We start from the raw sequence: 10790 nt of genomic DNA on the forward strand, positions 1-10790 counted from the left end.
GTTTATTATCCATTTTCATATTAAGTTAAATGAAATGACAAAAAAAATAAATAATAAACCACGATAAAATATTTTCATATTAAGTTAAATGAAATGACAATAAATAAATAAACCACGATAAAATATTTAATTTAAAATACAAATAACGATTTACTAAACGACGTTTTTTTTACTGGATATTTCTCCGGCATTCACCGGAAGTTGTTACCTTCATTAGTAAGTTCGATTTGTTTATATTTTAATCCTTTTAATTAACACACGCATTTTGAAAAAAATGAAAATGAAAGAAACAAAACAAAAAACAAAAAAAAAACATTGTTGATAACACGAAAAGAAAAGATAAAAAACGAAAAGTTCTAAAAGACTGAACGGGGAATCATATGCGTAAATAAATGAACAACACAGCTAGAAGTAAGGGGGTCTGACATGTGGGTAAAGAAAATAAACAAAGTTCGTAGTTAAGATGAAATAATATTTAAAAAAAATAACGTTGTATTAAAACGTGTCTTTAAGAAGGAGATATATAATGTGTCTTACCGGAGATGGCTTAAAACGACGAAGGACAACAGAAGATTAAAGACAGACATATGTGCGGCTAAAAAGGATAATGACTACAATTAGGGAAAAAAACACCGGTTAACCTTTCTGTGTCGAGTCAGGGGAAAATCCATAAGAAAAATGTACGGTCAATGGAGATAACTGTTGAAGGAACTAAGCTAAGAGACCTAATACATGCAAAATAGACAGCTATTTAAAAAAAAAAAAAAAAAAACTTTGAATCGTTTCGAACTTTATTTTCAATTTAAAAAATATTCGTGTATTTCTGATTATATATATATATATATATACTGTAGAAATATATTTTCTTATAATATATATATATATATATATATATATATATATATATATATATATATATATATCAATCCTTATTTAAAAAGCTCCATGTAATTACAGAGCAATATAGAGAATAAATGACAAATAGTTATATTTCAAAATTCATGATGTTGACCATCTTATAATTTATTCCTTTAATTCAGTTGCCTTATACAATTCTTGACAGTATATGCTTCGTACCGCAAAATCAATCACTTAATTATATCAATCAGTTGTATAGTTAAGAGGGAATGAAAGACAACAAGTAAATCTCGATAAACGACGTACATGTGTAACTTTATTGGGTCCGCCATTACAATCTTTTTTCTCTCTCATTCCTGGAGAGCTCGGTCAAGGGTACATAACTCGGTATTATGTTTACATGTTATTTTATTTATTTATTTTTACTTATTTATTTATTTATTTATTTTATCCAAGCTGGAAGTCCTTAAATCTAGATGGTAATCGTCTGTTATGGATAGGTCAAGAGCTAGCTTCAGATCTTTCGTTCTGTATTACATCTGTCATTTTCAGGGGTTCGTTTTTTATTTGAGTACCTGGTGTGTAAGGTGGGGGTTGGTGTTATCTGTATTTGAGGGTGTTGTTGGCTGTCTGGGTGTACTGGGTTTTACACTGTACATGATTATTGTAGGGAATAGATCCTGATTCTGTTGTTTGGCAGGTCATCCGGTAGGGTGTCATTATGAGCCAGGTTGCGGTTATTTGTATTTATTTTGTGAAAGTAACGGCGGTTTCGGAATGTGGTTCTCCTGCTGTCATCAACTAATATGCAGTATTGTCTGTGGGGGAGAGTTGCAACAATCGTGCCAGTGTTGTTTCAGCGCAGGGGTTTGTGTCCATGTTGGTTTTGAATTGACACATGTTCCCCAATTCTTAATGGATTGAGTTGTTGCCTGTTTTCAGTATGTTTCATGTTGTTGAGAAACCGCTGGTTAATGGCCTTCTCGTGCATGTCGGCGAGTTCCAACTATTCACAGCAAAATTTTATTGATTTGGTAAGTGGTCATTCAGGGGGCGAGCGAATAGAATTCTGATGGTGACGCACCTATGTCAGGTGGTGGTGTGTTGCAATGAGGTAGCAGTGCTTTTGCCACTTCGTCCGTATCTAGTGAACCATTGAGGCTAATATTTGTTGTTAATAATCTCTTCATATGCTTGACAACTGCCTCGGCTCTGTCATTGCTTTGTGGATAATATGCCAATGACTCGAAAGGATACGCCCCATGTTTTGAGAAATGTCCTCCACTCATCAGAGTTGTGTGGGGGTCTACCGTTACAAGCAATTTCCTCCGGCACACCATAATTCACAAAATACCTGTGTAAGATGTTGCATACTGTGGAAACCTTGCTTCAGATCTTTCGTTCTGTATTACATCTATCGTTTTCAGGGGTTCGTTTTTTATTTGAGTACCTGGTGTGGTAGGTGGGGGTTGGTGTTATTTGTATTTGAGGGTGTTGTTGGCTGTCTGGGTGTACTGGGTTTTACACTCTACGTGATTATTGTAGGGAATAGATCCTGATTCTGTTGTTTGGCAGCTCATCCGGTAGGGCGTCATTATGAGCCAGGTTGCAGTTATTTGTGTTTATTTTGCGAAGGTAATGGCGGTTTCGTAATGTGGTTCTCCTGCTGTCATCAACTAATATGCAGTATTGTCTGTGGGGGAGAGTTTCAACAATCGTGCCAGTGTTGTTGCAACGCAGGGGTTTGTGTCCATGTTGATACGCCCCATGTTTTGAAAAATGTCCTCCACTCATCAGAGTTGTGTGGGGGTCTACCGTTACAAGCAATTTCCTCCGGCACACCATAATTCACAAAATACCTGCGTAAGATGTTGCATACTGTGGAAATTATGCGACCTTCATTGAATACTAGAGACGGAACTTTATATATGCCGCTTTGCATATTCCAGAATTCTTTAACATTTGGCTGTAGAAGATCCTTGTGTTCAGGGAATCCCTTTTCTATTATTTCCACAAGGTTCAGATATTGGTGATCCATCTTGGCTTCTTGCTGTATGTGTGCCATCTTGATAGGAGATGTTTCTTAGTTGTATCGGGATTCTATTCAAGCTTGCAATGCTTCTTCCATGCTGTCCGATTCAGCTGCTGCGACTTTGGTGGTAGGTGCAGGGATACGGGACATGACATTTGCTCCACCATTGGCATTTCCTGGTATTGATATGGCCCTGAACTGGTACATCAGGGTCTGCTCTCCGATATCTAAAATCCTGGGATTGTTTTATTTCGTCCAAGCTACGATCATTGAATATCGGCACAAGGGGTTTGTTGTCAATAGCAAGTATCAGGTGGAGGCAGCCTAAAGCAAACATTTTTCAGCTTTCCAATCTAACCTTTATAACTAAAGCTTCCCCTTCCATTTTTTTACATAGCCATCACCACTTATCAAGGCCAAGAGGTCACTCGAGGATAAGGGTTAAAGAGTGTACAGTAGAAATTGGACAATATAGTAATGGAAATTCAGTAAATTTGTTAAATTATATGGAACGCCTCATCAAAAACTTGTTTAGGTTAGACTTGAAGACAATCATATTGTAGTCAGCTGGAAAGCAGGAAAACAGAAGATAATTCCACAGGTGTGCAGTTTTAAGAAAGAAGCTTTGCTCATGGAATCTACGTTTAGGTTTAGGCACAGATAAAGAGTGGGGGGAATTAGTGCTAGTCTTTTCTGCTAGATGGATGTTTCTTGTGAAAGTTTGGCGATGGGGGACCATAGATTGGAGCTCAGCGAAGCATTTGCCATGAAAATAATGATACATCAGACAAACTCGCAACATCTCTTCTGTGAAAAAGAGGTTGCAGGGAAGAGAAAAGGACAGCCCCTACAAGGCTACGAAGTCTATTTTGAACTCTATCAAGGCAGGGCAAGTCCTTTCTAGCAGCTCCTGCCCAAATGTGGCAACAGTACTCCATCCTTGGACATACCTGGCTCTTATACAAATAGAGAATTGCATCAGCAATGAGATATCTACTCGATCGATAGAAGGATCCCACCATTTTTCCAGCGCCCTTGGCAACGGATTTAATGCATGTGTTCCATTTAAGATTAGGAGTAAAAGTTAAGCCCAGAAGCTTGTCAAAACATGAGACGAGAGCCATTCATTTCAATTGATGTCAGATAAGGATCAGAATGTTGATGATGTAAAGATAAAAGCTTTGTTCTAGATGGATTAAAAGTAACCAGCCACTCCTTTCCCCATTGTACCACTTGTTCAAGATCAAAGGAAAGAGAATCAGAGAGAACTTGGTCGTTTACGGTCTTAAATGTTCTACCATAGATGGTAGTGTCATCAACATAAATGTTTATGAATGATATTAGGATGTGATTTGGAAGATCATTAACGTAGATCAGGAAGAGAGTTGGGCCCAGGATGGACACCTGAGGGACTCCAGCATTAATACTGAGAGCTTCTGATTTCTGCTCATCAACTTATGGACCATCAGAAAGAAATTATTTAAATTAAAAAGACATTTCCAGCTATACCGTAGCTTGACATCTTGTGAAGTAAACTTTTGTGCCATACTCTATCAAAGGCCTTTGTATATGTCAAGAGCAGTTGCCCTAGAAATGAAGCCTCTGTCCAGAGATTCGCTTATCATATGAGATATAGCTGTAAGCACATGTGCTGTAGATCTAGCAGAACATAAATAATATTGCGTGTCACTAAGAAGGTTAGTTTTGCTGAGATGGTTGATTACTACTCTATTTAACACAGATTCCAGCAACTTACTTATGACGCACAGGAGACTTATTGACCTGTACCTAGAGGGAGATGAACGATCACCTGAATTCTTAAATACAGGGAATACTGATGAGATTTTCCAGGGTGATTGGAAGCAATTCTTTTTAAGACAACGTTTAAACAGTTTTGTAATGATGGGCGCTAGTTCTGGTTGAAGTCTTTTGAGTACTATAATTGGAATACCGTCAGGGCCGGTTGTTCTACTGGAATCAATGTTTTCAATTAGCTTGGCGACATCACGTACAGATATTTGTATATCATATAGAGTGTTTTCTGATACGGGGGAAAATATTGGGGGTTGGCGACCGTGGTCGCAATGGGTAGAATTAGCTGCAAAGTTCTTGGCAAAGAGTTTAGCTTTGTTGATGCTGACGAGATTACCTCAGGTCCATTTCTGATAGTTGTGATAGAACACATGTTTCTGTTCAGGATTCTGTTTGCTATTTGCCAAAACTGGTGGGAACCAAGCCGCTGCTCAGCTAATTTCCAATGTCCTGGCTTACAACGGTGGTCCATTGTGGACGGGCATGCACAATGTTTTTGGGGTAGGGTATATCCCATTCCTGCTTGACTCCAGTCTATAGTCAGACCTGTTGGGCGATTTATTTCCAATGTTCGAACGTAATCCCGGAGGCTTTCTAGGAGTGTTTCCTTGGATTGCTGGAAGAGTTGTTCCAATGTATCGTACCAGTAAAAACTGCTGTTATGATTCACTAGTTCTATGAAGGGCGACATGATGGGTGCTTGGGCAAATGCATATGAAATTTGGTTAATCAGACCAAAGAAAGATCTAACTCCTGTAATGTTTGTCGGTGATGGGAAGTTTCTGGTACCCATAAGTAATTTTTTAGATGGTTTGTACCCTGTTAGGATAATGTAGAAGCCAGCAAACTCTACACTGTCTTTTGCAAATTGGAATTTTTCTGGGTTAATACTATTCCATTTTCAGCACATAGCATGATGTATCTAATAGTGTGCCAAAAGGACAGTGTCATATCATCATCCCACAAGATAGAGTTGTCCACACAGCAAGCCACACGAGGGAACCCATCTGTAATTGTATCGAATCTTTTTGTGTAACCATCATTGGATGCTTGGAATCCTTGAGGGGCTCGCAAATACCTTCTGCTATGAAAGTTGTGGCATCCCGTGCTTTCACAGCCAAAGGAACACTGATATCCGTTCCAGTCATCCAGAATAGTTTTCCTGGGGGTCTTGTGTTGACAAGATTGAATGGAGAGAGTGTGTGGTGTGTTTCTCGTGTTGCCGCTGCATTTAAATTTTGGAGGTCGACCATTCTACATCGGATGCCGTCTTTTTGGGGCACTGTGATTATCCTCGAACACCATGTCGTTGGTGTCCCTGCTGGCACTGGTTCAATGATGTTCAGTGCTACATCTGCATCAAGGGATTTCACAGCCTCTTTCCAGTGGTGGGGGACAGGGATTGGTTTGTGAACAGCCTTAGGTTGGTGGTTGTCGAGAAATGTGAGAGTAAGCGGTTCTCCGGTCATAGACTGCAATTTCTGGTGCGTACATGTATTAAACGCACTGCTGGCAAAGTGGTATTTGATCCAGCTTTCTATCTCTTCTCAATAATCAGGTGTGGCGAGAAATGGCAGCTTATCTGGTAATGGTGGGCATGGTGATCTGTATGGGCATCCGCAAGGAGCTAACACTTGGTCAGTTGGTTTGGAGTCCATCTTCGTTGTGGCTACCAGACTACTAAGTTGTGCTGGAAAGTCATCATTGATAATTTTTAGTTTTTTCAGGGCCGTCTGCGATATATATAGCCCCTTAACTCTTGGGTTGATGTATATCAGCTCCGAACATGCTGCCTTACCGAGTGACATTGTGGCAATTAAGGCCCCCATGATGGGCAGGTTGTCATCATTAACGGCACGTAACTGGTGCCTAGTGCGCAGCAGATGTTCAGAAGTGCACCCAAGATTGTTTAATAAATCTACACCAGCTATACTTGTCTGAGCTCCCCTGTCTGCCAAAGCAGGCAATCGGACGGGTTGGTGTTTCATATTTGTATGTTTGAATCGTCCAAGGTGTTGGTGGGCCTTTTTATCTAATGTGATGGTAATATTGAAAAATGGAGGTCGCTCTGGTCGCCCTGGTGTGAACTTGTTGTTGGTCCATGCACCATGCGGGATTCCCTCTTCTTCCTCTAGTCATTCAGGTTGCACAGTCATTGTCGATATGAATGTCGAATCTTCATTCTGGTTGTCATTTGGGTAGTCTCCCTTTATGGCATTTGACGATGCTCTGCCGTGGCACGTAGTTGAGAAGTGGTTCTCTTTGCCACATTTGTGGCATGATTTGACCCAAGCAGGGCATTGTCTTCGTCCTTTTGGGTGTGTCTTGTGTCCACAACCTTTGCATTTTCCCTTGTTATGTCTCGTCTTATTTGGTGGTAGAACTTTTTTGATGCCGCAGATTTAAATTGGGCCACTAGTGTGATCTCTGCTGGCCGGAAGTGATTTGATGCTCTGGCGGTATATTTCAGAGTCAAGAGGCGTCTACTTAAACATTCAGAGTAATCTCTGCTAAAATTTTGCTCTGGTGGGAGATGTCCCTTAATCTGGCAATGATTTGAGATTTGATCATGTCCTCAGAAAATGACATTGCACATTGCTGGTTGCCACAATTGAAAGCGCAGAGCATTGCTTGTGATTTCAACCGGGAAATAAAGAATGGGATAGTCTCCCCATCACTTTGCTTCATTACAAAGAATTGCTGACGGTATACCTCAGGATGGACGGTTTTCACTGCGACGGATTTAATATATTCCAGCAGTTGTTCCTCTTATTCAGGGCATCCAGACGTTGAACAGCATTTTGTTTACAGATGAACTGGATACAGCTCGTAGCTTATTTCGGATTTCTATGGGGTAAGTTGCGCCATCTCTTTATAACGAAACCATGCATCCTTAAAAATGGCCCATGTGTTGTCTGACGAGTCAGGTTCTATCATAGATCACCTGAATTTCACTTGTGAATGGTGTGACAATGAGGTAGGGGCGTGTTGCTCGGTGGGCAGAAGGCATGCCATAATGTTCGTCATCTGTTCTTGCATGTCAATTTGTTGTTGTTGCATTTGTAACATGAAAGAAATTGGGTCGATTTCTGTGTGTTTTGATGAAGCTTCGTTTGGGTTAGACTATTCGTGTTTAACTAGAATGTCAAAGTGTTTAGAATATGTATAATGACTGCATATTAAATAAGTGAATATAAAAAACAAAAAAAAACAAAAAAAACAAACAAAGAAACGAATAAAGTTTACCACGTGGTGAGGGCGCGTCCTTTATCGTTCGTACGTATTTTCAGGTTTCTTATTTGGGATGGGTCGTTGTATTTTTCATTTATTTCTTAGTGTTTGTTTTTATCCGCCTCCTGACACCATGTATAGTTATGAGGGAAGGGCCTCCTCACTCATAAGGGAAAGACAACAAGACATGGTAGTTAATCTCAATAAGCGACGTACGTGTGTACATTTATTGGGTCTGCCATTACAGTGCTTTTCTCTCTCCTTCCTGGAGAGCTCAGGTCAAGGGTACATAACTCTGTATTATGTTTACAACATCAAGGTCCGCTTTTTGGTACAACTTAGAGACGAGCTATTATTTGTCGTGGAGGCCGGTAAGAAACCTGCCAATATTACCATTTACTTTACTAATTATCTTTGAAATAGTCCCAGAAAACTCGTATTTATTTTTCAAGAGTATTTTGTATCAGGTAATATTGACAGGTTTCTTCGTAAACGAAAAAAAACTTCTTCCGTTTTTTCAATTATTTTTTCTGTATCTTCATTTGGAGGGGAGCAAAGATAGCGCCATTTATTGGTTTTGGGGGTCCACCAAAATAAAAACAAATAAAGCTGTTTGGTTTCATTTGAATGATAAGTCACTGAGAATAAATAAATAAATGAAATGGGATAAAGGGGGGGGGTCTGGTAATTTTTTTTTTTTTTTTTTTTGAGGGACGTATTTGGTAATTGTGACCTAGACCAACGCAAAAAATACTTTTAAAAAACTTGTTTTTTAGATGTTTTTGGGTATGCTGAAAACGAACATCCGCACTTGTAAAGGTTAATTAAGACATTAAAAAATTAAAAAAAGTTATATTGTACGTACCCGTTTTCGACTAAAGATCTCAAAAAAAAAAAAAAATTCACTTAATTTGATCGAGTATTTTTTTTTTTTTTTTACAACAGAAAAACATCTTCATATGGCAGCACGTTGAAGGTAGATACCTTTAAATTTTTGTTTGGATGTTTAGAAACGCCACGGGGAGATAACTCAATTTAAAGCGCCGACACTCCCTCCCCATCTTTAACATGAGCTTTTCTTCCTAAAAATCGAACCGTTTGCTCGGTAACATAACAAATTGTTTTTTCGATGTGAAAAAAAAAACAAAAAAAAACTAATTGATGAAATTAAGTGAAATGATTTTTTCTGAGAACTTCATTCCATAACGGATGCGTACAATTAAAACTTTTTTTCGATATTTTCATTTTTAATGTATTGATTAAACTGCACAAGTACCGGAACATCTATTATACATTTAATAAATGAGGAGACAACTCAGTTCGAACTATCGATGCCTTATAATTATCTTTGAAATAATCACAGAAAACTAGTATTTATTTTTCAAGGGATTTTTGGGTTTTACAAGGAATTTATTTAACTTCTTAATTTAGATAAATTTGTCAGTTTTTTCTAACATGATAACAGTTTTCATTATAACTTTTTTTTTCACGTGTAATTTTTTTACATTTAATCTCTTTAATTAATTTTTTTCTCGTATATATTAACTTTAGATTAATCTTTTAAACACAATCAAGAAATAATCGGAAATCTATATTAAAAATAAATAAATAAAAATACGAAAATGCGGCTTTCAAAACTATCAGTTTCCGCCATTAAATTGCACGTGCAACGAATTAGAGAATTAATAAAGATGAAACTTGTAATCTGTTCTCTCTTATGTAAATATTAAAATGTTAAATAAAATAATACTAATTTTATCCGTGATATTCACCAAATAGATCGGCTCTATTTCGAAATGATTTCTTTTTTTATTTTTCCTCTTCAATTTTGCTTTCTGCGAACTTGCTCTTCCGTTCGTAAAGTCAATCACATTTGAAAAATCGTTTCCTTTATAAAAGCAGATAAAATTAATCGAAAGCAGATTATAAAACAAAAACGTAAGTATTACTACATGGCGCAGTAGTGGCGCACGTATGTGTATTTTTTATTTTCATCTTTTTTTCATCGGATTATTATCGAATGGTCACTAATCTATCAGATTTTGTTTTCAATACTGACTTAAACAAACAAAAAAAAAGGAGTCAATACGTAATTCTTTATGCTATCAGTGGTGGCCAATTATTAATGCGCTTTCACGTACAGAATTGATAACATTTTTCTTGATTTTTGTTTTTTAATGTCCGTGTATCTTTATTGAAACATGAAATCAGAAAAAAAGCAAATAATCCTAATGAAAATGTTGATTTATCGTTGGAAATTTTTTGCTGTCGATGGTTTAATTTTAAATTGACTTAAACTAAAATCGATTACCAAAAATAAACTGACTTAAACTAAAATCGATTACCAAAAATAAACTGACTTAAACTAAAATCGATTACTAAAAATGAACTGACTTAAACTAAAATCGATTACCAAAAATAAATTAAAAAATAATTTTATAAATTTAATTTTATATGTTTTCACAAGTTAAAAACAAAACAAAAAATAATAATAATTTTATAAATTTTATATGTTTTTAACTGTTTCACAAGTTTTAAAAAAATCAAATTTTGTTTTCACTACTGACTTAAATATAAAAAAGGTCAATTTCTAAAATCTTTCAAAATTACAAATATTCTTTAGAATGACGACTTTTATAGGTTTTCAAGGATGCTGAAAATGAATAAATACTTCAAAAGTGGTACAGAGAATTCGTTTTAATCACATGAGGAAATTATTTTTTCCAAAATGAGGATCACTTTTCTATAAAAATTTAATGTAAAATGAGCACCCACTTTCTGGCCATACGTTAATATTTAGGGGAGGGGCTGTCTGAAAGCTGTTTTGGTAAATTATTACTTAGTTTCTACCTTAACA

Source organism: Euprymna scolopes, chromosome 46 (genome assembly GCF_053919585.1).
Source record: "Euprymna scolopes isolate OS-2025 chromosome 46, ASM5391958v1, whole genome shotgun sequence".
Lineage (NCBI taxonomy): Eukaryota > Metazoa > Mollusca > Cephalopoda > Sepiida > Sepiolidae > Euprymna > Euprymna scolopes.